Genomic DNA, 26,368 nt, shown 5'->3' with positions numbered 1-26,368 from the left:
AGAGCCCTGCCTCTTTTACTTCTGCTTGGAAAAACTACTTTTAGGAGAAGCCTAGAATTCTGAATGCCATTAGTACCTGGGTTGACAGGGCCTAGTCCTGTCATGACAGGATTCACCGAACAAATGCTTTCCCCTTTTCATTTCCCCATAATTGCCATTGTCCCCAGGACATGCCTTTCATGTGTATACAGCAGTCTAATGAATGCTTCTAAAATTGTTTTACATCATAAGAATAAAAATAAAACTAAGTCCCTAAGTAACATTATATAAAAAAGGTGGACAACAGATGGATTAGGGAACTAAAAGTGAAAGGTAACACTACAATTTTAATAGAAGAAAATATTTAAAAAATACATTTGTGTCCTGGAGATAGAGGATGGATTAGGGAAAAAAACTTTATTCATTCATTCATTCATTCATTTATTTTTAAGTAGGCTCCATGCCCAGCATGAAGCCCAATGCAGGCCCGGCATGGGGCCTGAACTCACAACTCTGAGACCAAGACCTGAGGTGAAATCAAGAGTCAGACATTTAACTGACTGAGGTACCCAGGCACCCCAGGGAAAGAATTTTTTTATAGAAGATTTTATTTATTTATTTGTCACAGAGAGAAAGGGAGAGAGCGAGGAGCAGGGGGAGCGGCAGGCAGAGGGAGAGGGAGAAGCAGGCTCCCCGCTCAGCAAGGAGCCAAATGTGGGGCTCCATCCCAGGACCCTGGGATCACGAGCTGAGCCGAAGGGAGACACTTCTTGGACTGAGCCACCCAGGCGCCCCTGGAAAGAACTTTTTTAAAAAAAGATTTTTTTATTTTAGAGGAAGAGAGCGGGGGAAAGGGGGAGAGGGAAAGAATCTCGAGTAGACTTCCCACTGAGCATGTATCCCAACACAGGGTCCAATCTCACAACCCCAAGATCATGACCTTAGCCAAAATCAAGAGTCAGGCACTTAACTGACTGAGTCACCCAGGTGCCCTGGAAAGAACTTTTAAAACAAAATTGTAGAAGTCAAATCATAAAACAAATCTTTGATAAATTCAAATGTTAGGATTACATATTTCTATTTGACATAAAACACCATGGATAAAACTGATAGGAAGATGATAAAATTAGAGAAAATATTTTCAATCTCTGAAACCAACAATGAATATCTAAAGTATACAAGAACTCTGGCAAGTCAACAACAAAAAATCAGCAATTCCAGTAGAAAAATAGGCAAATGATATTCACAAGCAGTGTACATACAAGCAAACCCAAAAGTTTAATAAGCATACATAGAGATGCTCAAACTGATCCATAATCAGAAAAATGTAAATTAAAAAAAATGAAATATCACTTTGTACCTATTAAACTGATACAAATTAGAAAGCAGAGTCGTGCCAAGTGCTGGTAGAATGTAGATTTGTACATGCAGGTAGGAATGTAGATTTGTGCCGTCATTCTGAAGAACTAACCGGAAGCAGTTAATTAAATTTAATGCATGTCTTATACTCCAACAATTTTTTTCCTGAGTCAGTATGCCCCAAAAAATTCGAATCCCCAAATGGATTCAGGGCTATTCATTGCAGCATGGTTTGTGGTGGTAGGGTGTTGGAGATGCTAGCTGAGTAATGCAGTAGGAAAAAAAGCAATGGGCTAGATCTGCCTAGAGCAACATGGTTGGAGCTTTTAAATACAGTGCTGGGAGGAAATGAATATATAACATAATTCCATTTACATACAGGTGAAAACATAAAATAATAGGCATTTTGCAAGAATACCTATAACTTTTGTTTTTTGAGTAGGCTCCCTGCCCAGCATGGAGCCCAACGCAGGCCTGGAACTCATGACCATGAGATCAAGACCTGAGCCAAGATCAAGAATCAGACACTTAACTGACTGAGCCACCCAAGTGCCCCAAGAATACCTATAAATTAAAAGATACTCACTAAACACGTTAGAATAGTTACTTGTAGAGAACGGAGAAGTGAAACGGGAGTCCTATTCAAGAATGAAAAAGAATAAAACAATAAATGGGCATTGCCCAAGCCAATGATATTGTGAAAACAAAACACCAGAATATAAAATTACTCAGGGGGCAATAAAAGTAGCCAGTGTGCAGATTTCAAGAACTACAGAGGCCATATTTCTGACTCTTCAAAAATCTGCAAGGTAAGGAACAAAAAAACAAACAAACAAACAAAGGGAAGTGAGTGGCTCAGCCTAGAGGCTGAGCTAGTAAAGAAAACTTCTAAAGTGGTAGACCAAAACCCAACTACATTAAATGTAAATTCCCTAAATATGTCAAATTAAAAATATATATAGAGATAACTGATGCTTAGAGGTCGTTTTTAGACCACCTTCTCTTTTTCAAGGGCCCACTCTCTATAGTTCACCACACATTTTAAGATGGACTATATTTTGAAAGCTTACTTATACTCAATTTAACACTAACAGGCACTGAAAACTACCATTTCCCTAGATTCTTTTATTCATTTATTTACCAGATATGTATTTAATGCCTAGTATACAAGGGTGAGAAGGAGAGTGTAGTCACTAGATTAGAGGTTGTGAGTATATTCTATTAGGTATGGATTTTGCTGGTGGTATAGAAGTTTCACAGTACAAGGGTGTAAGTGGAGCCGTAGGCTTCTGGACAAGGAAAATTATTTTTTAATAAGTGTATTGCTCAGAAACCCTGTAATTCTCTTGACTCTTGTGCCACTTCTGATATTTTCTTTATCACAGGGTACCCCCTACATCTCCCACAAAATGCAAAGCATAGGATTTTTAGCAGATATCATTCCTAATATAAAATCTGATGTGGTTGACGGGCCCCAAACTGGATTAGGGTTTTAAATTATTTACTAATAACACTTCCCAGTTAATTTGAAAAAGGAGTAAAGCTGAGTCACATGAGACCTTACTAGTGCTTTCATCTATTACATCTTTGCTGAGAGTAGGGATCCTGCTGTCAGGATTTTGGTATGGGAAACTTACAGGGCTTGCTGATGAGCAGAGGAAATAGTAACCCAAAGTCTGCTACGTAGTACTTTGGATTTTAATAGTGACATTTTATACCTTGACAGCCCAATAAATATGTAAGAAGACAGTGGCATTAGTGTGTTCCCCAGACGCAGCCTCTAATGGCTTAGCATAATGAAGCAGTATAAATTCACGATTGGTCAATCTGCCTAGATTTCTAAACTCCCACTTCTTTAGTACCTACCTCATTGTGTAAAAACATCCTACAGGAGATTTTAGAATCAGTGATTCTCTATCAGAGGCTTTGATGAAGCAGGAGCCCTACCCAATTATCTGAGGTGTCTCTGAGAGAAAACCTGTGTCATGATTAGGCCCCAACCCATGTTCTCAGCTCCGCTAAAGCTATAATTAAGTATAAACCATAATCTGCCTTTAAAACGTCCTCCACTTTCCATGCCTTCCTTGCACAGCCATAACTATTATTAAAAAATCAAATCATCAAGGGCTCAAATTGGGTCTTTATCCTGTCTTCCCATTTCTGATATCAAATGTATAAGTTCTTAAGCTCTGCTGTCTGATTCTGAAGAGCTTGTTAGAAGCTTTTTAAATAATTTAGTGGTTTGAGAGATTTTAATACTCATTCCCTCTTGGGCACATGCTGATATCCTGAAGTACAAACTTTATACTCTTATCTCAGTTTTGATGTGGATTATGGAGTTTTGGAGATGAGAAATGAAATGTGACTGAAGACCTGCAAACCTGTCATGCTTGCCAGCTTCCCAATAGAACGAGGGCCACTTCAGCTGATTTAACACTGGCTTGTAAGAAGGAACTGAGATTGGGTACGGATAATCCATTTACCGGTTGCAGTGGTATATGGCTTTTTAGTTAAAAATTTCCAGTAAAGTGCCCAGACAGGCTAATTAGTAGAACCACAGAAGATTTGGATGAGACTCAAGATTACCCCAAAAAGGATAGTATAAGAAAACAATTGCTTGGGCTGAGGTTGACAAACTTGACTGGTATGATCCATACATCTTTACTAGTCACGTTGTACTCTTACCCTTGACAAGTATTTTCCTTTCCCAATATATGACAAAAGACCTAGAGACCTGTAGCACTTTTCAAAAAAACTCCCTTTCCCTTTTTTTTTCTCATTACTGATAAGAAGGAGGTTGGCATATTTAAATATGCATGCCCACATAGGTACATAGGCTTATATGTGTGCACATGCACAAATTCAGTTAGTCAACATTTACTGAATGCAGAATGCTATGTGGCAGGAAGTACCAGGGTAAATTTTTTTAAAAACCTAATCTCTGCCCACATGATAGTTACAGTCTAATGGACAATTTGCAATGCACAAGAAGATGAGCGAAAACTGATTACTCTAGAGGTAAAAATCTCCTTTTCTTCTAAAATATTTATTTTTCTTCTGAGGACAAAAGTTATGCATGTTTCTTGCAAACACTTTGGGAAATAATTGCCTTTAATGACAGTACCCAGAAATATATATTAACATTTAAATATATATCCTTCCAGATTTATCTTTCCTATGCTTATAAAAAATGTCTTTAAAACAAAATTAGAATCATACCGTGCATATGTGATAAACTGATTTTTCTCATTTGACAATATGTCACAAATATTTTCCATGTCATTAAACTAAAATAACCATTTAATGGTGCTATAATGCTCCATCATAAAGTGTGCCATAATTTATTAACAAACACCCTAGTTCACTACCCAACTATACACTTAAAAATGGTTAAGATGATATTAAAAAACTGTAAAAAACACCCTAATTATTGAAGAGAGGGCATTTTAATATTTTGCTATTATAAATGATTGATAATGAACAATCTTTGAGTGTTATTTTTCTGCATGTGTGTATATCTCTGACTCTTTCTTTAGGAAAAATTCCTAGAATTAGAAATGCTAAGCTAAATGGTATGAACAAAAATAGAAACATCTTTATTGCTTTTCTTTATTTTAAAAATAATTCATGCTTATATATTTTTTTAGAAAATGTCCAAAGATACGAACAAGAAAATAAAAGTTACCTTTAAGCCCACCATCCACTAGATAAACACAATTAATATTTTGGTGACTATCCAGACTTTTTTTTCTTTGCATATATTAGTATCTATATTTAAAAAGGAGGACACTCTATTTGGTAACCTGCATTTTCATATTATAACATATAAATACATTTCCATACCAATAAATATAGGCAGACATAACCATATTTCATTCCTGAGATATATTTCACTGTACAAGCATACCATACATTATGTAACAAATACTGTATTTCTGAATATTTTGACTATTTCTAGGTTTGCATTATTATTAACAATGTTTTTTAAAGATATTTATTTATTTATTTATTTATTTGAGAGAGAGAGTGTGAGCATGGGGAGTGGCAGAGAGGGAGGGAGAGGGAGAGAATCTCGAGCAAACTCCATGCTGAGCATGGGGCTCAATGGGGCTCGTCTGGGCTCCATGAGGGGCTCCACGCTGGGCTTGATGGGGGGGCTCGACATGGGGCTCCATGTGCGGCTGGATCTCACAACCCTGAGCCAAAACCAAGAGTTGGACACTTAACCAACTAAACCACCCAGGGGTCCCTACAACAATGTTTTGATGAGCAGTCTTAAATATACAGTTTTGTGCACTTATGTGATTATTTCCTCAAGATAAAGTCCTAAATGCAGAATTGCTAAGGAAAAGGTTTTGCTGTATAATGCCAAATTTTACTTCAAAAAGAGTGGATCAATATACACTTTCACAAATTGCAGGAGTTTCATTTTTATGTATATAAAATGGTTTTATTCACATGGATGTTATTATTTGTACATTTTTTATTAGTTTCAGAGGTGGAATTTAGTGATTCATCAGTTGCATATAACACCCAGTGCTCATTACATCAAGTGCCCTCCTTAATGCCCATCGTCCAGTTATCCCTTCCCCCTACACACCTCTCCTCCAGTAACCCTATTTGCTTCCTAGAGTTCAGCATCTCTTATGGTTTTCCTCCCTCTCAATTTTCATCTTATTTTATATTTCCTTCCCTTCCCTTCTGTTCATCTGTTTTATTTCTTAAATTCCACATATAAGTGAAATCATATGGTATTTGTCTTTCTCTGACTGACTTATTTTGCTTAGCATAATACCCCCTAGCTCCATCCATGTTGGTGTAAATGGCAAGATTTCATTCTTTTTGATGGCTGAGTATTATTCCACTAGACCCAGCAATTGCACTACTAGGTATTTATCTAAAGAATACAAACATAGTGATTTGAAGTGATTTGAAGGGGAACATGTACCCCAATGTTTATGGCAGCAATGTCCACAATAGTCAAAATATGGAAAGAGCCCAGATGTCCATCGACAGATGAATAGATAAAGAAGATGTGGTATATTTTTTGTACTTTTTTGTTCAAAGTTAATGAATTGTCTCAATATCACTGATTAAAAAGTAATCTATCATTCAGTTGATTTGAAATGCCATTTTTATCAGATATATATTTGGAATATTTGCATATGATTTGAGCTTTCTTCCCCCCCCCACAATCAATCTAATCTTGCATCTGACACAACTTCTTTGAAATTTTCTTAAAATAATAATATACCTTATTTGCTCCCAATTAAATTTTTCTTTAGGTGATCAAGTCTACAGAATTAATCTTTCCAGTAGTAACTGCCTATAGTGTAATTTGACAAGTGTCAACCAGCACTCTCACCTGAAAATATGTTCCCCAGTAATCTGCTATGGCTCCCCCAAAAGACCTCTTTTTTGGTTATATCAAAGTTCCCAAACAGGTTCCACATTCGAATTACTTGGAGAGGTTTATTTGTTTGCTTGTTTTAATTTTTAATTTTTTAATTTCATTTTAATTCCAGTATATTTAATATACAGTGTTATATTAGTTTCAGGTGTACAATATAGTGATTCAACAATTCCATACATCACCCAGTGCTCATTACAACAAGTGCACTCCTTAAATACAGATATCTGGACCCCACCTCAGTCCTACTGAATCAGAGTTGTCAGGGTGAGCTCCGGCACTCATGATTAGGAGGTTTGGAGGTCATTCCTCCAAGGTTTCAACAAAAAAAGGCAACAATTACCTCAAGAAGACAAAAGTTAAAACCTGTATTTATTGTCTGGAAAGAATCTCTTCCAATCCTTTTTCCTAAGCTGGAAACTGGTTATTCAATTTGAGCTAATTATCACTCTGGAATAGGCCACCAAGGAGGCTTGAGCCCTAAGAGGAAAAACTATACAACTGGCTTAATTGAGAGGAGAAGGAAGGAATATAATGCAATACTCTGGACAGGGTTTCAGGCCAGGAAGACCAATCCATAAACAAGGTTTCCCTTGTTTATGTTAATCAGCATGTTAAATGTAATCAGCTTGATCTTAGGTGATATTCAAACGAAATCCTATATTTTACTAATTATGTACTGATTTTTCTGGCTATCTTCCATTTATGGCAAATGATACTGGTTTTCCATTTATAATATTGATGCAGAATATCCTTTTAAATAAATTATTTACATTTTAAAAGGTGAGTCAATTTAAAGGAAAAAAATTACTGACAGCAAGGAATATTGTAAAACTTTTGAATATGGTTAGAAATAACTAAAGTTGCCTAAGCACTGACAACTAGATGTTTGGAAGTCTAGTTGGGGGAGCAATGTTTAAGGGACAACTCAAATAAGCTTTGTCTACCTGGCAGTTTTGCTCAGGGTCAGAGCTAATACCAACTATTATTGGTGTCTTTTAGGTTCCTCACCTCATCTTGTGTTAGCTTTTACTGGCAGCATGAGTCAAACTGTACAATTTCAACTTTACACTAATGGAAAGTGACCAGTCCAGCTACGCTTTTATCAAAGTCTGATGCTCTATTTATGATTTCAGGATTCTTGTTGAATCAAGTCCTGGACCAAAGAAGAGAGTAGGAAATTTAGTTGTGTGTCTTAGTATGATGATATTTGTGTTACTGTATAGATAGAAATCTTTTGAAAAAATAGAATCTTTTATAAAAGATTTTCTTCAAAAATGGAATGGTAACTCAAGACTCTGGCATCCAGGATCAGAAAAATGAAGATTCCTTACTCTTTGCTCTTTAAGAAACAGGCTCACCTCTGTCAAGAAGGAGAGATGTATAAGCATTCGTAATCAGGCAGATTTAAGCAATAGTTCTTCCCTTGAAAGTAAATGTGTGCTTTCCAATATGGGAATAACTGAGAGACCACTTTGGAGAAGATAGTACGCTGAGTGAAAAGGAACAGGCAGTATTCCTCTTCTCTGCTCAGCGCTCAAACCAGTGCAAGTCAGCTACCACTCAACATGAAGTGGCTGTGGCGGGTGGCGGGGGGGCATGGGCACTTCATACCTGAGAAATGGATGCATCTGCTGGTGCAGTGCTCCATGGAGAAAACAAAAGCAACCAAAATAAAAATACTCCTTTACACTCCCTATTCTGGATCATGTGAGTGTGTCTTTAATAACTCGCTTGCAGTTCTTTTTCTGTCTAAAGGTGCTGTTTTTTTCTGAAAGGTTGGTTTGTGGAGGTTTGATAGAGGGATTAAGCACATGACCAAGACTCTAAAGTCAGAGACTTGGTCTGTATCCCTGGCTCCTCCACTTACTAGCTGTATTGCTTGATAGAGTTCCTTTAAACCTTAATTTTCCCAGCTTTAATGTGGGTATAGCAATACATATTATCACAGGTTTATTGTGAATATTAAATAAGAGGATTGCTTAGTGTTCATATACAGCCTGACACATTTTAAGTGCATAATAAATATTTTATTATTTATTTATATGTGTAGGTAGTAAGGCATATTTTTAAACACCGTTCTTTTTCTCCTTGAAATATAGAGTTATGGAAGATTGATAACAATTTTCTCGCAGCTGGATTATCTTAAGTATTTAGAAGCAGATGAGCACTGACCAGGCTTTCCTGAAGTCAGAGATTTCATCCTTTTTCTAGATATTCCCAAGTGTTTTGTCCTGCCAAAAAGAAAAAAAAAGGTATTAACCTAACCAAGAAATAAGTGATTTTAGCAGATTTCTGCTATATATATAGAGCGAGGTGGGTAAAAAGGGAAAAGGAAAGAACTTTTATTTGGAAAAAAATGCCCATTCAAGATCTTTAGTATTATAAGATATATAGAACTTTTTAAGAATAACATCTCTAGCAGAGCAGGGTTTTCTATCTTTTCAATCACCTTTAAAGAAGTATTTTTTAAAATGTATTATTCACTTGAGCCCTGGTTTAGAAGCTAGGAGATCTGGGTTTAGAAGCCACATGCACTTAAAGTACAAACTTATCTCCATTAATTACATTTGTATGATCTTATGCAAATTTTGGTTTTGCTGCTTTAAGCTTCATTTTCCTCAACTATAAAATGCTCATAATATCTTTGAAGGGCATTTTGTGTGTGAGAGAGTTAAATGAGATAATGTGCATAATGTTCTTGGCACATAGTAGGGACACGGTGGAGGATAACTATTATTGTTTTAACTAAGTCCATCTTGTTTTTTTATTTTTTTATTATGTTCAATTAGCCAACGTATAGTACATCATGAGTTTTTGATGTAGTGTTCAATGATTCATTAGTTGTGTATAACACCCAGTGCTCATCAGATCATATGCCCTCCTTAATACCCATCACCCAGTTACCCCATCCCCCCACCCTCCTCCCTTCTGTAACCCTCAGTTTGTTTCCTGGAGTCCAGAGTCTGGGACTAAGTCCATCTTCTAAGCACTTCTCTGCAGATAACCTGCATCTGAATCTTTTGGAGGGTTTATTTAAAATGAAGATTACTGAATTGTACCCTAAAACGTCTGAATCAGAATCTTAAGGTGAGGCCTAGGAATCTGTATTTTAATTAAGTGCCCTTTCCATCTCTCCTTCTGGGTTTGAGATATGAAGATTTTTCTAGGAAAAACAGTCTGCACTTTGGTTTTTTTCTCAGTGAATCTTGGGGGAGAGGAGGTCTTTTGGAAGCTGGAACTTCTCAAAGTGCTAAGAAGGAAAGACCTTTCAATGGAGAGACTAAGAATGCAGGGGTGTATGCTAATATTGAATGCACGGTTTCAGAGGGCTAAATGGAAAGCGTTGAGAGGATGCAAAACAGTGGGAATGGAGATGGAAGTGGACCTAGAGCTGACCTCTACGGAGATGAAAGTTTAGGTGGGTGCTGGACCAGAGGGGCTTGAGGCTTCTTTGGTGACGGAGGAGAATAGAGATATGAAACAGGGACAAAATCATCTTGTCTCCACAGAGAAGTTGTCTGATGCCAAAGACATCAACCTAGTCTACTTTAAACATTTATTCTTCAGTTTATTTTTTTAAAATAATTAAATGACAATGTATTTAGTAAAATAGATTACTAATTGGGAGATAAGATGGGTATTTCTTCTCTAATCCAAGTCTTCTGTCTTCTCCCTGTTATATTGCAGTTAATTTCTTACAGAAAAATTACATTCTGGTTGTTTTGGCATGATTTAGAAAACTGCTTTGTGCTTTCTTATACCAGAGCATCTGAAACCTTCATGTTTGATATATAAGGTGCTTGATATTGCTTCCTCAGGCAGGTTGTTTTTATATTCCCAGAAAGCATAAAATGTAAAGAGAAACCTTTCATTAATGCTGTAAAAGACAGAAAAAAAGGCATTACACTAAATCTACTGAGTTCCCCTACTACTAATGTAATTAACCAGGCGCTCAGCACATATTTTATTTCTACTGTGTTTGAATGTTTGCAATAATACTTCCTATTTCTAGAGTATATTTTGGGGCAGGAGAACAACCCCAGTTATTAATTACATGGCATTTGTAGGAGAAACAATATCCATCACTATATACCTTTTTCAAAGAGATTACCTGAGTTATAGAGCAACCAGGTTTTCAATAGCAATACTAGTATATACATGGCATTGTGCTACTAGGAATGAAAACAATTGTAATCTTTTTACTAACCTAAGGTGAATATACAAGATTGCCATTCTTAGGTCTTTTAGGTTAAAAATACTTTCTACAGATGGTAAGGAATAAAAGGGCTTTTCTGCTTTGTGTGCTTCACTCCCTAGTCTTTCATTTATTTTTAAGTCCTCTAACATTCTATAAACACAAATTTGTGGATGACTTTCTCAAAAGTGTTGCCTAGGCCCCTACAGTGAAACCAACACATCAGCTTTAGCTTCCACATATTTTTACAAATTGACTATAGATGAAACTACATCCTGCCTCTTTTCTTCTGGATGTGAATTTTCTTAGGACAGTGATTATATCTTTTATATCTATAGCCCCAAGGCCTAGTACAATGCCATGGCACACAGTAAATATTGTTGAATGAATGACTTAATGGAATGAATGAATGAATGAATTACTGATTACCTTTCGCTTATCTCTTCCCATTCTGCTCTTCTTTTCTTCAGGGCAAACTGGAGAAAATATTTAGAATTCATTTATATCTTGAATATTATTGTGAACCCCTAAAGGAGCAAACTGAGGCAAAATGAAATCGCTAAGATGCAGACACTGGTTTTCTGGTTAAATTGATTTTGGCCAGTAGTTCTTACTCAAAAATATTAGAAAAAAAAAGCTCCTTAGACACTATGGGCAGTATCAGTTAAACTAAATAAATAAATATTTTGTGGGTGTCATTTTTTAAAAAACAAAACCAGTTGATCTTCCTAAAGATAAAGGATTTTTTAATCTTAAAATAGTAAGTATGCTCAGCATCCCTGTGTGGCACAGTCCATTGAGTGTCCAACTCTTAATCTTGGCTCCAGTCTTGATCTCATGGTTGTGAGTTCTAGCCCAGTGTCAAACCCTATGCTGGGCATGAAGCCTACTTAAAAAAAATGGTAACTATAACTACTATAAAGAAAATGCAATCTTGAGCATATGGCAGTCATAAAGATCTTTAAAAAAAACCCTTTATCAGATAATTTTAAAATGACCTTGTAAAAACTTTTGAACAACTTCCCATTGCCCTTAAGATCCAGCATGTCTAATATGAACTACAAGCTAATTCTTTGATTCATTCAAGAAATATTGATTGTCCATTATGTATTTTAGGCTCAGAAAATACAGCGGTGAAGTAGTGGGACAAAGCTTCAGTTCCCATGGAATTTAACACTGGGGATAGGACAGTGGGAAGACTAACAGGCTAGAAACATAGACATACAAACAGTAAACAACATAAATAGACAAGATAGATAAATTCCAGTGAGATGAATGCTAAGAATAAAATTACATAGAATGATTTTCTAAAGAAAATGAGATATTCTTTCAGTTCCCCATTTTCTCACCCCAGGAAATTTGTACAGATATTCCCTCTTCCAGAGCTCCTCCTTAATCTTTTTTCCCCCTCTCTAATTGTCATTCTTACTTCAGCTCAGGGCTCAGCTAAAAGTGGCATCATCTCCAGGTTAAATGTTCCTTTTATATACCCCTCCCATTGTACCCACATGTCTCCTTTGTAATGTTCATTACATTTGTAAATATTTGTTCAGTGTCTGTCTTGCCACAAGGGTAGGGTCTTCCTGTCTGTGGTCTACTGATCTATTCCCAGTGACCAGCATATAGCAGATGATCAATACATTTTGTTGAATAAAAGAACACAAGAAAGACTGGGAAAATCTTTTATTTTTTTCCTCTTGAAGGACATCACAGCAGGAAGGGGTAAAAATCAGTTGAACATCACACATATGTAAGAAGTGCATGGGAGAGAAATGCAATTAGATTGAATGGAAGCTGAATGAAAATTAGTCAGTGGTTGTTTCCTTGGATTCTAGGGTGGCACTGAATGCCATCATAGGATAAACTGTTTTGAGAAGTCACTTCTAAGATATTGGAAGTAAGCAGTTCCTTGCTTATAAAACAGCATAGAAGAATACATGGAAGAGAGGAAGACAAAAAGAAAAGAACAGAAGAAAGAAAGAGAAAGGGTATAATTAAATGATGAATAGAAAAAATAGGTGGATGTGAAGATACTTTTTTTTTTCTTTTTCAGATTCAGACAGACGTTTCTTTCAAAATGAAAATAGCCCCTTCTCCCAAAATCAAGTAATACATGCACATTGCAAAATATTCAAGACAGTGCAAAAAGAGGAAAGAAGAAAGGTGACTAATAATCATCCCTTCATATTTTATTTGCATGTATACACATCTAGACTTTTTCTATGCATATTTACACATATCTTTTTAACGTAAAAATAGAATCACACATGCTACTTTATAAACTGCTTTTTTTTCCATTAAAAACATAACCTGAACATATTTCCAGATCTAGCTACTAATTTTTAATGGCTATGTAGGAGTCCATTATGTAGATATACTGTAAAGTGTTTCACTAATATTGTTGAATAGTTCCCTGATTTTTCAGTGTTTCAATATTATAAGCCTCACTATGATTAAAATCTTTGTACATTCATTACATGCGTCTTTGCAAATGTGTTCACTTCTTTTCCTTAAATATCTGTATGTGGACTTGGTGGTCAAACAGGACATTGAGGCATTTGATATGCATTGCCAAGTCATATCAATTTGTACCAGTACCATACAGGTGTGCCTATCACAGAATCTTCATCAAAACTTAATATTATCAAATTTTTAATATTTGACATTCTAAGAGGAAAAGCAGAAATTACTGTTTTTATTTTCACGTCTGGTTACTACTGAGAATATGAATTATCATATGCTTATCAGGCAAATGTTTTCTCCTTTTTTGAATTGCTTATTTATGTCCTTAGCATAAGGGGTGTTTTATCTTTTTAAAAAATCAATTTTTAATAGTTCTTTATAGACTTGTGATATTTGTCATATATGTTTATCATATATGTAACATTTTTACCAATTTGTCATTTGTCTTTTAATTTTATTATAGACTAGTATTACCCCTTAGCTCTCATATGTCGTTGAAATTATTTTTTTCAGTTTGTCATTTCTCTAACTTCGCTAACCTTGTGTTTTGATATTCAGAAGCTTTTATTTATGAAATCTTATTTAACAGTATTTTAAATTTTGTGTCACGTTTAGAAAGTCCTTCCACGTCCCCAAGGATATAGACATAGTCACATGTAAGTGAATTTCTCCTACTTCTTTTATGATTGTAACTTTCACGTTAAGCCATGTTTGCCTCAAGAATATGTCAAGGAGTGGCTAATGTTATTACCAGAAGCTCAATATCAGGCTTAATAGCCCTTACAGGCCACTGAAGAATTCATTTTATACATTCTAGGTAAAAGTTCTGGTACATGACTACATCATATAAGACAAAAACTGAGTAGAGCCACAGCACCTAAATTATGTACACATACTGTTAAAAATGACAATATCAAGCCTGGTGGGAAGATGAGCAGGAAATATGAGAATATTATTGTAACTGCTTGGAGTCAAATACTTATATTCCAGGCTGATGATATGGCCATCACGCTGAGGGGGCGCATTCTCTCAAAAAAATATCTGATAGTCTACTATGAGCTCGCTGGTGTTATAACAATAAACAAAAAAATGAGGTTTACTGCTCTTAAGGGGTGGGGTAAACAAATAATATACTTTCAGATTAAGTATTTTAAAGAAAATTACGCAGGTAAGGGAATGGGGAAGTTGTTATTTTAGATAGCGTGATTAGGGAAGACTCCTCTGGGGAGATGACAGTTGAGGAGAGGCTGGGTTGATAAGAGTAAAGACATGAAGGAAAAATATTCTAGCCTATATAAAGTTGTAGAGGTGGGAACAAGTTTAGTTTTGTTGGAAGAATAGTAAGAAAGCGTGTAGCTGGAGTGTTACCTGGAAACAGAGAAAACAGAAAAATGGAAAAAGAAACACGGAAACACCCTAAAAACTTGGGTAAGGTTGATTTTCTAAATTAACTCTGAAAACCGGAGTGGGACGCTGTGTGGCTGGTTCCCTAACTTCCTTCAGGCATTACCATCTAAGAAAGGCCTTTTGTAACTGTCCTTTTACAAATTCCTCAACGTTATCAGATTTTCCCACCCTTTTACGATCATCGCCCCTTTCCAAGTATTTCAGAAAATTACCATCTCAGAGAGGCCATCTCTGACCAGTCTTTAAAATCGCAATTCCCGTTTGCCCCCACCGGGCACTCTCCCACCCCACCCCCTTTCCTCTGCTTTTTCTCCCTAGTATTTATCACCAAATAGATACACATAGATATATATTAATTACTGTCCCTTCCCCGAGTATGAGGAACCATGAGAAAATAGAATATAAAGAACCACGAGAACTGGGCTTTTGGTCCGTTTTAATTTCCGCTGTATTCTCAACATCTACAACAATGCTTGACATACAGTTGGCACTCAATAAATGTATGTTGAATATAAGGTAAGATGCTGTACAAACTAGTCTGACCTAATTGTGTGATCGACGTCAGGTTGGACTAATATCGCATTTCGCGCTCTCTGAGAAAGGCTTCAAGCAGTCAGATGGTGACATTCTTCAGTTTTTAAAACCGGTAAAGCTCAGGTTCCCACAGTCCTCAGAACGCGAATTTCTCGCCACAATTCAAAATGGCGGAGGAGGGTGGGGCCTGTCACATGGTGGGCGTCACAGCAGCTCTCCTTTTCCAGACCGCGGCCCGCCTTGCCGCGTCGTCGGCTGCCCCCTTCTTCCTCCCGCCGAGCCTTTTCGAGGAATCGCCTGGGATTGGCTAATAGGCTGGGAGTGGGGCTGCGGAGCCGGGACGCGGCATCATCACTTCCTGTTGTGGGCAGTCGTTTCCTGTCGCTGCTTGGTAACAATGGGGAAGATAATGGCTGCCTGAGCAACGTCTCCGAGCAGGCGCTGGGCTAGAGGCGGGTCTCAACCAGCGACTCATCGGAGGCGGGCTTGAGAGCAGCGGCAGGGGAGGCGCGCAGGAGCCTCGGCGGCGGCGGCGGCGGCGGCCGAACCGACAGAGTCGGACCCGACACTAAAACCGAGTAAGTGAAGCCTTGGGAAATCCTCTTGAGAAATGGATGGAGAGCGAGGGGAAGACAGCGGAGCCGCGGCTGCCGTGTTCTCTCAAAATGGCCTGAGTGTCGCGTCGTGGCGGACGCTCAGCACCGCCTCCGGACCCCAGGCGCTGATTGCTGCGGGGGGCTCCGTGGCGTAGTCGCCGCTGCCATTTTAGTTGGGTGTATAGTCACAGTCTCTTGAAGAAGGGGAAGGAGGTGGGTAGTACTTCCTCTCCGTGGCGGTGCGAGCTAAAGCCGGGGCCCTCCACAGCCTTAAGAATTTGGGGGAGGCGATTTTTGAGTGTTGGCCTCAGGCGTGAGAATCTTTGATCGTCTCAGGTTTTTCTCTTTGGTTCTCTGGAGGCTTCCCTCGTCTCCCCACCCCCCTTTGGTATGGCGGGCTTGGGTTTGGGAAAAGGGGAAAAAAAATCAGGCTGCTCTAAGTCAGATGCTGGGAACTCTTGGGCCTTTAGATTTCCCAGGATTTGCAAAACCCCATTTTGAGCCCTTCTCCTGGGCACTATCAATTAGGCGCCCCCTGGGGCCACGATGACATCTTCCCTGAGGATCTGGGGCAACTGTGGTTTACTCCCTTACTCGAATAACCCTGGCATATCCTTTGCCAGATATCACTGCAGGGATCCCCCGAAAAGGCAGGGAAAAGCCGTTGCGTGTTTGTTGTTTTTTCCCTGGGTAAGGGTGGGAATTGGGCCAAATGATTTTCAACTTAATTTCGGTTCAATCCGGCAACAACCCAACCCCTCCCCCCTCAAAAAGAAAAGCCTAAGGGTCTCGGCTTCTGCGGGCGGTACCTGCCACGTACGCCGTAGCTTTAGTAACTAGTATTAACCGGTTGGGCTTCTGCTTCCTGAATACTCAGTCCCTTTTTGCCTTATGCTGATTAATTTCAAGATGGAGGAGACAGCCACGTTCCTTCCCTAGACAGTTTCCCCATACTTAATTCCACAGGTTAGTCCGGGAATCTGAGGCCTAGCCATCTTGTTATTTAGGTCATTCTTTTCGTTTGGGGGCAAGAGGAAGCGTTTATATCAGGTTGTCATCCACCATTTGCAAGGTCCCACAATAATTTTTTGGTGCAAATGAAGAGCCCGCATTTCCTGAATCAGAATTAACCGCAGTCGCTTTGGATGATTGAAGGGAGGAAGAAATAAACGTACTACTAGTCGTTTCTATTACTAGAATCATTTATTTGATTCTTCGTGATTAAAGACAAAATTACTCATATCATCCTATCAGGTACATTATGTCCATCCTGGATGACTTGAGACCAGGCAGGCACAATTATAGCCCCCCAAAAATCAGTTTCTAGATTATAAAAATGAAGTACCCAGGAAGACCAATCCAAATACTTTTTAAACTATGATTTTAGGAGACTGTTAAACTGAAAAATGTTTCATTCTTTAGCCTAAACGTCCTGATGATCGTTCATACTTTAGTTCCTGCCATAGGCTACTATAATGTGCCAAATAAGTCCTTGAAAGTAACTATCAGAATCTGAAAATATTACTGGTCTGTTAAGGAAAGGCCTATTTTAAGCAAGCTTATATTAAAAGGTAGGTTGGCTTTCAGCCTTTAAAGGAAATCTTATATCTAACACAAGATTCCTGGTTTCCTCTGACCTCCATCTCCCCAAATATCCTAATAGTAATATTAAATTAGGTTGGGTTATGGGGTGTGTAACTTAAAATATATAGGATTTTTTTTTTAGGATGTGTCTATTTCATAGAAAATGTATATCTTATGAAAGAGGAAGAATAATGGATTCTTTTTTTTTCTAGAGCAGAGAGTGAAGAAAACTAAAATCCAGTTTATTGTATTACAATACTATGTCATAACAGTCAGGTAATTTATTTCTTGTTGCGTCTCCTGATGATTTTTGTGTAGAATGCATGTTTAAAAATATTTATTCTGTTTTGCAGGCCCTGTAATTGGATGGGCTTATTTGATATATGTTTGTTGGTGTTGGGCATTCTTCATGATGAGAATGGGTATTTTTTATTGGGAATTCAAAGGGTAGTGTGCCTGGATAGCTGGAACTCCGCTAGCGTTTTATCTGTGAGTCTTCCTCTTAAAATAATGTCTGAAGTTTACCAGTACCCGTATAAGACAGAAAGAACAAAATGGAAATTTGCTGCCTTAAATCATTGTTGGGGTGGGATGGGTCTAAATAAATAGCATTTAAATGTTCATTGCGTAACTAAATGAAATATCAGTAGAATATCTTACAGGAATATAATCCTACATTATTTTGTGTGGTGTTCATTTTTTTTCCTTCAAGATCCAAAAAGTCATAATTGATATGTAATACTCTGATATTAACTCCTTTCATCATCATCATTGTTAAGGTAACCACATAAGTTATTGTCTTAGCCAGGATGCTTTTAAGAGCAAAAGGGACATTATTAATAATTATGCCTGGACAACAGGTGCAAACCAGGACTGCCCCAGGCAAACTGGGATGGAGTTAGTTAGCCTAAATTCATAACTAACTTGTAGTGAATGCTTAATGTGCTTTGTCCTGTGCTTCACTTGCATGACTTTGTAATCCTCACAGCAAAGCCTCATGAGGATATTAACTATTTTACAGAGTTAACTGAGACTCAAAAGAGGTTAAGCAATTTGTCCTCAATTAAATAGCTAATAAGTGGTAGAGCCCCCATTTTAACCCAGGTCTCTCTGATCCTGAAGTCACTAAACTTTTATGCCTCTAGACTTAATTGCTCTCTAATTAGATTGCAGATGGAAAAAAGAATAAAGGTTGTAGTAAAAAAAAATCTATAGGTTATGTCATATCAAAAACTTTTGTTCCCACTTACAGAGAATCTGGTTTATGATGCAAATGAGACTTTTTTAGTAATTACTCTCTTCCCTTTTTTATGGCATGGCTTCTGTTTCAGCTATTACTGCTTGTAATATAATTTGATACACTTAATTTAAAATCAGAAATGGTTTTAAGAAATAGCTTAGTGAAGCGATATTTAGAAATGTTAGGTTGGTTGGATATATTCTTTCAGGTTAGTGAACATCGATTTCAAAAAGTATCAGTTTACATAATCCCTTGACATTCTGATAGCCAGTGTAAGAAAGCAATATTACTTCCGTGTCTATTTTTTTCTTCATTATTTTTTCCCACCCTTGAATATGGAAATTTCCCAGATAATCAAACAGTTCATTTTTCCTGTCATCAATTGAGATGTTTTTTAATATGAAAATCTTGGCAGTTTTGAATAATTCAGGCATATGTTTATGAACTTGTGGTTTTGTTTCTGAAGTATATAGTTGATCTTTTTGTTGTAGATTTTCTGACCCAAGACTTTCAATTTCATTAGTCATAATTGTACCTACATACATGTGAGACAAATATCTATAGACAGTTTGTGGTGTGTATGTAGATTTGTGGACTTTGTGCAGTAATTTCACAACTACAGATTGGGCTACTATTATAACATTTGCATGGTGATGAACATGATACTTTATGGGGGGGAGATATTTGTGTTCAATGTTTTAAACTTTCTTTAGAATGAAAAATGGTCTCTTTCCTCTTACTCTCCACTTAACTGTAGGGAAAAAGAAGTTAACTCTTAATTACAATTTTCATCTTTTTTATTGACCAAAGTTCCTGTTAGTGTCAGTTACATCTAAGGTGACTGTATTAATTTATCCAAGCAAGAACGTTTTTGAGAATGAAAGAGGGCCGTATTAATAATTACTGTGGGATAACAGGTGTAGATTGCTACTCTTCTGGACAAACGGGACATATGGTCACTTTTGTCATCATTGTAGGATGTAGGAACACTGGTTCAGGAAGCACAGTTGTCAGCATGTGTGGTTCTGTAACACAAAATTGTTTTCCTCAAATAACAAGTCATTTGTGTAGATAATATTTTCTTTTTTGGTCAAGGGATTTTAATTTTAAAATTTTGCTTCACTTATTAAGAAGTTAATTTTTGATGGAAAGCTCATGTTCTTAAATTAAGATAGTGCCTTATCGAATAACACCAAAATTGCTGGTAATCAGTGATTTTACATTAATAACAACACGTGAACATTCTGGGTTTTTGAGTCATTTTTTGACTTGTTGGGAATAATGAGAAGGCACAATTGAGTTTGTGTGGATAAGACCAAATTCTAATTTAGTAACGTAGCTCAATAATAAAAAACATGAAATGGGTAATCGAAGATTAAATTTACTGTCTAAAAGTACTTGAGTGAATAGAAATGTCATCATAATGGTTTCCTTTTTTAACTACCTTGTTCCTGTGAACTGACAGCATTTGGTTTGATCTCTGTCCTCTGATTTGTTGACGTTCTTATTAATAGTCTTTCTATTTAACTGTTTTAGAGGATTGTGATAGAACTGTTTGTGAGCTGCAAGGCAGTAGACTTCCTGCCAAGAGATTAGACACATGAGGGACGTTTCTGAATCCTTTTTTTTCTGCTGTCCTTTTCAAGTGGTAATGATAGAAGAATATAAACGAGGCTAAAGTAACACTGCCATGCAATAATATTTTATAATTTTGTATTGCTGAGATAATATCAACAGTGGTAGAAGTCTTGGTACCATCCTCTGACAGGCCAATATTGGAAATAATCAACAAATTGTATGGATGGTGACAGGTATCATGCAGTAGGTAAAGGCATTGAAACTTCAACCCTGTCCTGTTTTTAGAGAGGGATGCTTTATATTTGTTTTGAAAAAGGTAAGATAGTCAAAAAAATGGAGATAGAAGTGCGTAAGTGAAATGGTAGTGAGAAAAGCACAGCTTTTTAAGCTTGCATCCTATTCTTTAGTTTTATTTTTATTACCGTAATGTGACCTGGGTTATATTTTATTCATAGTCACAGATTCATAGAACTGGGAGGTACCTTATGGATGGTTTTAATCCAGTGCCCTTAATATTGATAAAGATCCTGAGGCACAAGAGGTTACATGAATTGACCAAATTTACATAGCTGGTTAATGTTACAGCCAAGACTAGAACCCAGTATCTCCTATTTTTTCCTTTTCACAGAACTAAATTCCATCCCTTTTACTGATAGGATTAAAAAAAATGATTTGGTTGTTAATCATCTTTTATTTGTTATAAATGCTGTAAAATTTTAATTAAACATTTTGTGTATGAAGAATTCTCAACACTTTTGGTGACTACATACACAATGGTACTTTATACCCTGACCTCAAATTTAGTGGTTCTTTGTGGTTTGACTTTTCTAAAAACTGCATGAAGTATTTTTCATTTTGGTAGTGGTATTACTGAACTATTTTCTTTATTGACAAGGATCACATGTCATTAGTTTTCATTTATTCTCTGAGGTTCTTCATGAAGCTCTGTTGCAAACAGAATGATGTTCTTTTTCAGTATGACACACTTTTATCTTGATACTATGATTTTTTTTAAGTGGCATGTTCTGCTTTAGAACACTATTGAGTTTGGAGCTTGTATGAACACAAAAGATGAAGATGCTCAGGATACTTTGGTAGTTAGTTGATATTAGGTTACCTTGATTCCTTCCTCTCACTATACCTTTTGTTTTTAACAGATTATTTATTCCAGACTTAATAGATGTGGCTTATTTTTAAATTGATATTCACACAGACATTTGAATTTCAGGATTTAGTTTTGTGAAGTCTTTTGTTTTAACAGTTTATTTTGGTGCCATAAGTCTCCTTCATTGGGTACTGTGATGCGGTATGTCTATTGAATATAATATGTGTGTACTTAGCACCAGGTCTCCAGACCCATTTGTACCGAACGATATGGTTTTTTTTTTTAAGATTTTTATTTATTTGTCAGAGAGGAAGAGAGCGCAAACCCGGGGAGCGGCAGGCAGAGGGAGAAGCAGGCTCCCCGCTGAGCAAGGAGCCGATGCGGGTCTCGATCCCAGGACCCTGCAATCATAACCTGAGCTGAGGGCAGCGGCTTAACCGGCTGAGCCACCCAGGTGTCCCCTGAATGATATGTTTTAAGTGACTTTTCACCCTAATATAACAAAATTACATTTTTTAAAGTTTGGAGTACATGGCTGAGGAGAATTAATGAAATACTTTTAACGGTGGTCAGAAACATAGTGAAGCTGCATAACTTCTAATAGATGATAATGACTATAGAAGAAATGGAGATCACTAACCGTGCTTTCAAATTTTCAAGGTGAATAAAATCTGTTTTAAATTCCCTGATTACAGAATAAACCTCAGGTTTGGTTTTCTTGCTGGCTTGTCCTCCCAGAGTTGAATTTACCTGCCACAGTCACATATTCATTGACCAAACGAGTAGTTTTTGAAATGACTGGGCAAAATTTCTAATTTGGCTGCTCATTTCCAGGAATGGATTTGGATATATTGGCACACAGTACTCTGAAAGAAGGTTAATAAAATATGCTATTTTTTGTTTGTAAAACAAAAATACTAAAACTTGACTTACTTAAAAATAAGTTTATACTGCTTATAAAAGGGGTTTTGTTGTTTTGGAAGTTTTCATACCCAGAGTGGACATGGTATAAAAAGCTCATAGTGAGGTTGAATACTTTAGACATGCCTATTGGGATTGAAGGAATGTGTTTTAAAGTCTATAGTTCTGGGATATTATTGGGAGACAGTTGTTCATTTGTGAAAAGTTGACTGGATTTAGAATTAGGAGACCTGGATTTAATTACTGGCTCTTTCCACTTACTAGCCACATGGCCTTTGGTAAATCACTTTCTCTTTCTATACTTCTTTAGGTGCAAAATAGAGGTGATACTCTTCTACTTCCTGGGATTATTGTGAGGATTAAATGAAATATAAGTGGAAGGGCTGTGTAAATACATGGTGGTGGGTATTGTTTATAACTAGGGAGAGACTTAAGTGATTTAACAATTATGTATTCTTTTAGATTGTTTTATTGGTAAGCTTTTTATAGAAATATTTAAGTTTAAAAGTGGGGGCTGATGCTAATCATATACTTAATCCAAAATTTCTGACTTATGCACATGAGTATTATACCTGAGAGTAAGATAACTGAGGAGATTGAAGATTCTCTTTTTTTATGATGATAGAGGGAGCCCAGGAGTGTGGGAGGATCCTTCTTTCCTTTTACTAGGTAAACTGGAAGTGTATTGCAGTGTCCACCATAGAGTAGACTCTAGAGACCCATTTTGGTAACATAATTCTTTATTAAGATTTGACACCAAAATGGAGAGAGCTCTGTATTTGATCATTTGAATTATGGTGTCCTGGCATCTTTGGCATGCTTTAGCCATTAAAATGTACATTCTTCACTCACCAGTGGTGATATTACATCTACCAGGGGCGGAACTTGTGATTTAAATTTACTATATTTTTCATTTTGTGCCACTTAGGTAGTAAAGGGACTGCTTAAAATAAGACCAACTTTGTGTGTGGGGGTCGGGAGGTTGGGGGTTGTCTGTGTGTAAGATTATTTTACAAGGTGTTTGAGGGCATTGCTTACATTCAGGATTTCCTTTTTTTTCCCCCCAAAATGTAATTACTTCTAGTCCAGGGGAACTCTGCAGGTGTTACAGCCATAACTCAACCCTTAAGTGTCCTCAAAGGGTAAAGGTGTCTTGTCAGTGCTGAAATCTCTTGACCCCCATTCCCAGCCTAGGGGAAATGCAGAGTAAGACAGAAAGGAGGCAAATGTAGGGGAGCAAATCAGATTTTTTTCTCCCTGTTCCCTAATCAACTACAAAAAAAAAACTGCTTTAAAAAAAAAAAAGATTTTATTTATTTATTTGACAGAGAGAGTGAGCAAGCAGGGGGAGCGGCAGGTAGGCAGAGGCAGAGGGAGAAGCAGGCTTCCCGCGGAGCAGGGAGCCCGATGCAGGGCTCCATCCCAGGATCCTGGCATCATGACCTGAGCCAAAGGCAGGCACTTAGCTGACTGAGCCACCCAGGCATCCCAACAAACTGCTTTTTTAATGGAAACCTATACCTTAGCAAAAATATCGTGTGTTCTGTTTATTGAAGCCTTGCTGGTCTGGTTGCAGTTTTGAAATAAAAAAAGTGTGTTGCAGGGATGTCGTGGGGAAATTATTTTCCTTGATTTTCTCTGGTATATGTATGAGAGGGGGCAAGGATAGCAGGATGTGATTGTGGAAGTAATAGTGATTTGGACAATCCTGTGTTGCTTTGTGAGTGTGTCTCATTAAAATGTTGAATTTAAAAATAAAATTAAACGAGGATAAAAATTCTTCTTGCATGGAATCCACTAACCCCTCAGGTCACCGGGCAAGAGCTATTTAGGGTCCAACAGTCCCTAAAATCACAGTGTCAGTAGGGTTTTGAATAGAGGTATAGTGTTTTAGCTCTAATTAGCATGTAGGAAATGACAGAAATTCTAAAAGGTCAAGAATGAATCTTGAACACTGGTGAGCATAGGAAAGAATCATCTATTCCATGTGTATTTATAGAGTATTCAACATTATTTTATTTTTGGAAAACAAAGAGGACGTAGAAGTCATGGGTTTATAGAGTGTGAACAATATATTGGGAACACCTTGAAATTCTTCCCGTATGTGCGATTTCTCTACCTTAAAATTTTTTTCAAATTGCACTGTCTAGTGGGGTAGCCACTAAGCACATGTGGCTACCTGACACTTGAAATGTCACTGGTGTAACTGTGGAACTGAACCTTTAATTTTCTTTAATTTTAACCAAGTTAAATAAAAAGTGAAGCAGTGTATATTTTCTCATTAAACACAACCTTGTTGTTTTGATAGGACTACATTTTACTTTGACCATTGAAAATTTTGTATCCAACTTGAGATGTGCCATGAATATAAAATACCACATTTCAAAGACTCACTATTTAAAAAGAAGAATGTAAAACATCTCGTTTTTTTTATATTGATAACATATTGAAATGATACTTTGGTTATGTTGGGTAAATAAGATTCATATTATTTCAAAAATATAAAAGACCACATAAGGCACAAGGTGCCACTCTTAGTGGCATAAACACTGTGTGAAGAGATGAAAAAATTGCTAGCTGAGCTAGTAATAGCTTCTTAGGAGGTAAGATTTCATTGAACCTTAAAGGGTGAGTGAAATGGGGAGAGACTGAGAAAGGGCTGAGGGAACAGGGTTGGTAGAAGTGTGAAGGTAGTAAAATACAAGGTGTGTTGGAGGGCGGGGATGGAACAACTTAAGTGGATTGGTCTTGTCAAAGTGTTAAAACAAAATTGTGGCGCTGGAATATGTACCTTCATAGGATCCTAGGCCCAGAATAGAAAACCAAGAGACTTTCCCATCCTTAATGACATTTTAGTCCAAAGGGTCTTTTGAAGTCAGTCTGTTCAAACTCCTACCTAATAAGGAATCTTCACTTAATATCCAGCCTGTGCTTGAATATTTCCAGAGAATGGGTAGCTTGCTTGCTTCAGGAGGCTGGTGGCATCTCCACTTTTGGACAATTTAATTGTTAGACCATTGGATTAAGAGAATTATCTGCTTCCATAGTTCTTCAACTAGTGGCCCTAGTTTGATTCTGTGGTTCTGCTTTCTTTCATGCTACAACTCTAAATATTTGACATTGGTAATCATGCCCAGTTTTAGTCTTGTCTTCAGGCTAGACATATCCAGGTAATTCAGCGTTTCCTTTGTGGTGTTCCTGGCTTATCATCTTGGTCACTCTAGAGCTGAACAACAGGTTGCAGTGGGTCTGTTACTACTTTTATTTGAGCACTGTGGTCTGTGAAAGCAATATGGGACTCTGTTAGGTTCCTTAACTAGGTCAAACGAGCTTTTTATTGAGTTTTTGTTAATTAAAAACTTTCAGGTCTTCGTGTGAACTGCTTTTGTCACATGAGTAGGTTTTCCCCCTACTCTGTACTCTTAATGTGGGTTATTTTAGCTTGATAGTTCTTCATAAAGTGTTCAGGAAAGCACATTTACCATCGTTTTTGTTGATTTCAGCTCATCCTCACAATCCACTGAGAATTCAGAGTATTATTTGTCATATGCATACATCTTCATTACTAACTCCCAGCTTTGAATTGCTTAGATTTGGTTAGCATGTTTTTGACATGGCTTTTTTTTAAATGCTAAAGACAGGACTGTTTGCAGGTTAACATTGCTCTATAACCTTTGAGGATGGTATTTGACAGCTGTGAATCTGTTAAACTGTATTGTCTTCAAGCTCTTTGCTACCCAGACTGTGATTCTAGGATCAGCAGCCCTTGGAGGCTTATTTAAAATGCAGGTTCTCAGGCCCCATCCCAAATCTACTGAATCAGAATCTGCATTTTAACAAGATTTCCAGTTGATTCGTTTGTATGCTGAAGTTAGAGAAGCACTGATCTAACCTCCATTTCTCTGTGATGCTAAGGATGTAAAATCTCCTCACACTCTACAGAAATCAAGCCAGACTAGTCAGCAGTGTTTTCCTCACATGTACCTATCGAAGA

At 37.1% G+C, this 26,368-nt stretch overlaps 1 protein-coding gene across 2 annotated transcripts in view; it reads left to right on the top strand.

Annotated features, from left to right (window-relative positions):
- The first annotated feature begins 15,724 nt into the window (after positions 1-15,724).
- Positions 15,725-26,368, top strand: part of RLIM (ring finger protein, LIM domain interacting) — a 35,932-nt gene continuing 25,288 nt past the window's right edge. Inside the window, exon 1 of one of the 2 annotated variants that reach the window (XM_025884883.2) lies at positions 15,725-15,928. The gene's annotated coding sequence lies outside the window, so the exon portion shown is untranslated. Of the gene's footprint in view, positions 15,929-17,742; positions 17,807-26,368 lie in introns of those variants that run through there. The other variant, XM_073880887.1, reaches the window with a different exon arrangement.

Source organism: Callorhinus ursinus, unplaced genomic scaffold (genome assembly GCF_003265705.2).
Source record: "Callorhinus ursinus isolate GAN/ISIS: 27379988/994484 unplaced genomic scaffold, GSC_fseal_2.0 scaffold40, whole genome shotgun sequence".
NCBI lineage: Eukaryota > Metazoa > Chordata > Mammalia > Carnivora > Otariidae > Callorhinus > Callorhinus ursinus.
Note: the sequence above shows the minus strand (reverse complement) of the source record. Positions and strands in the feature narration are given on the sequence as shown.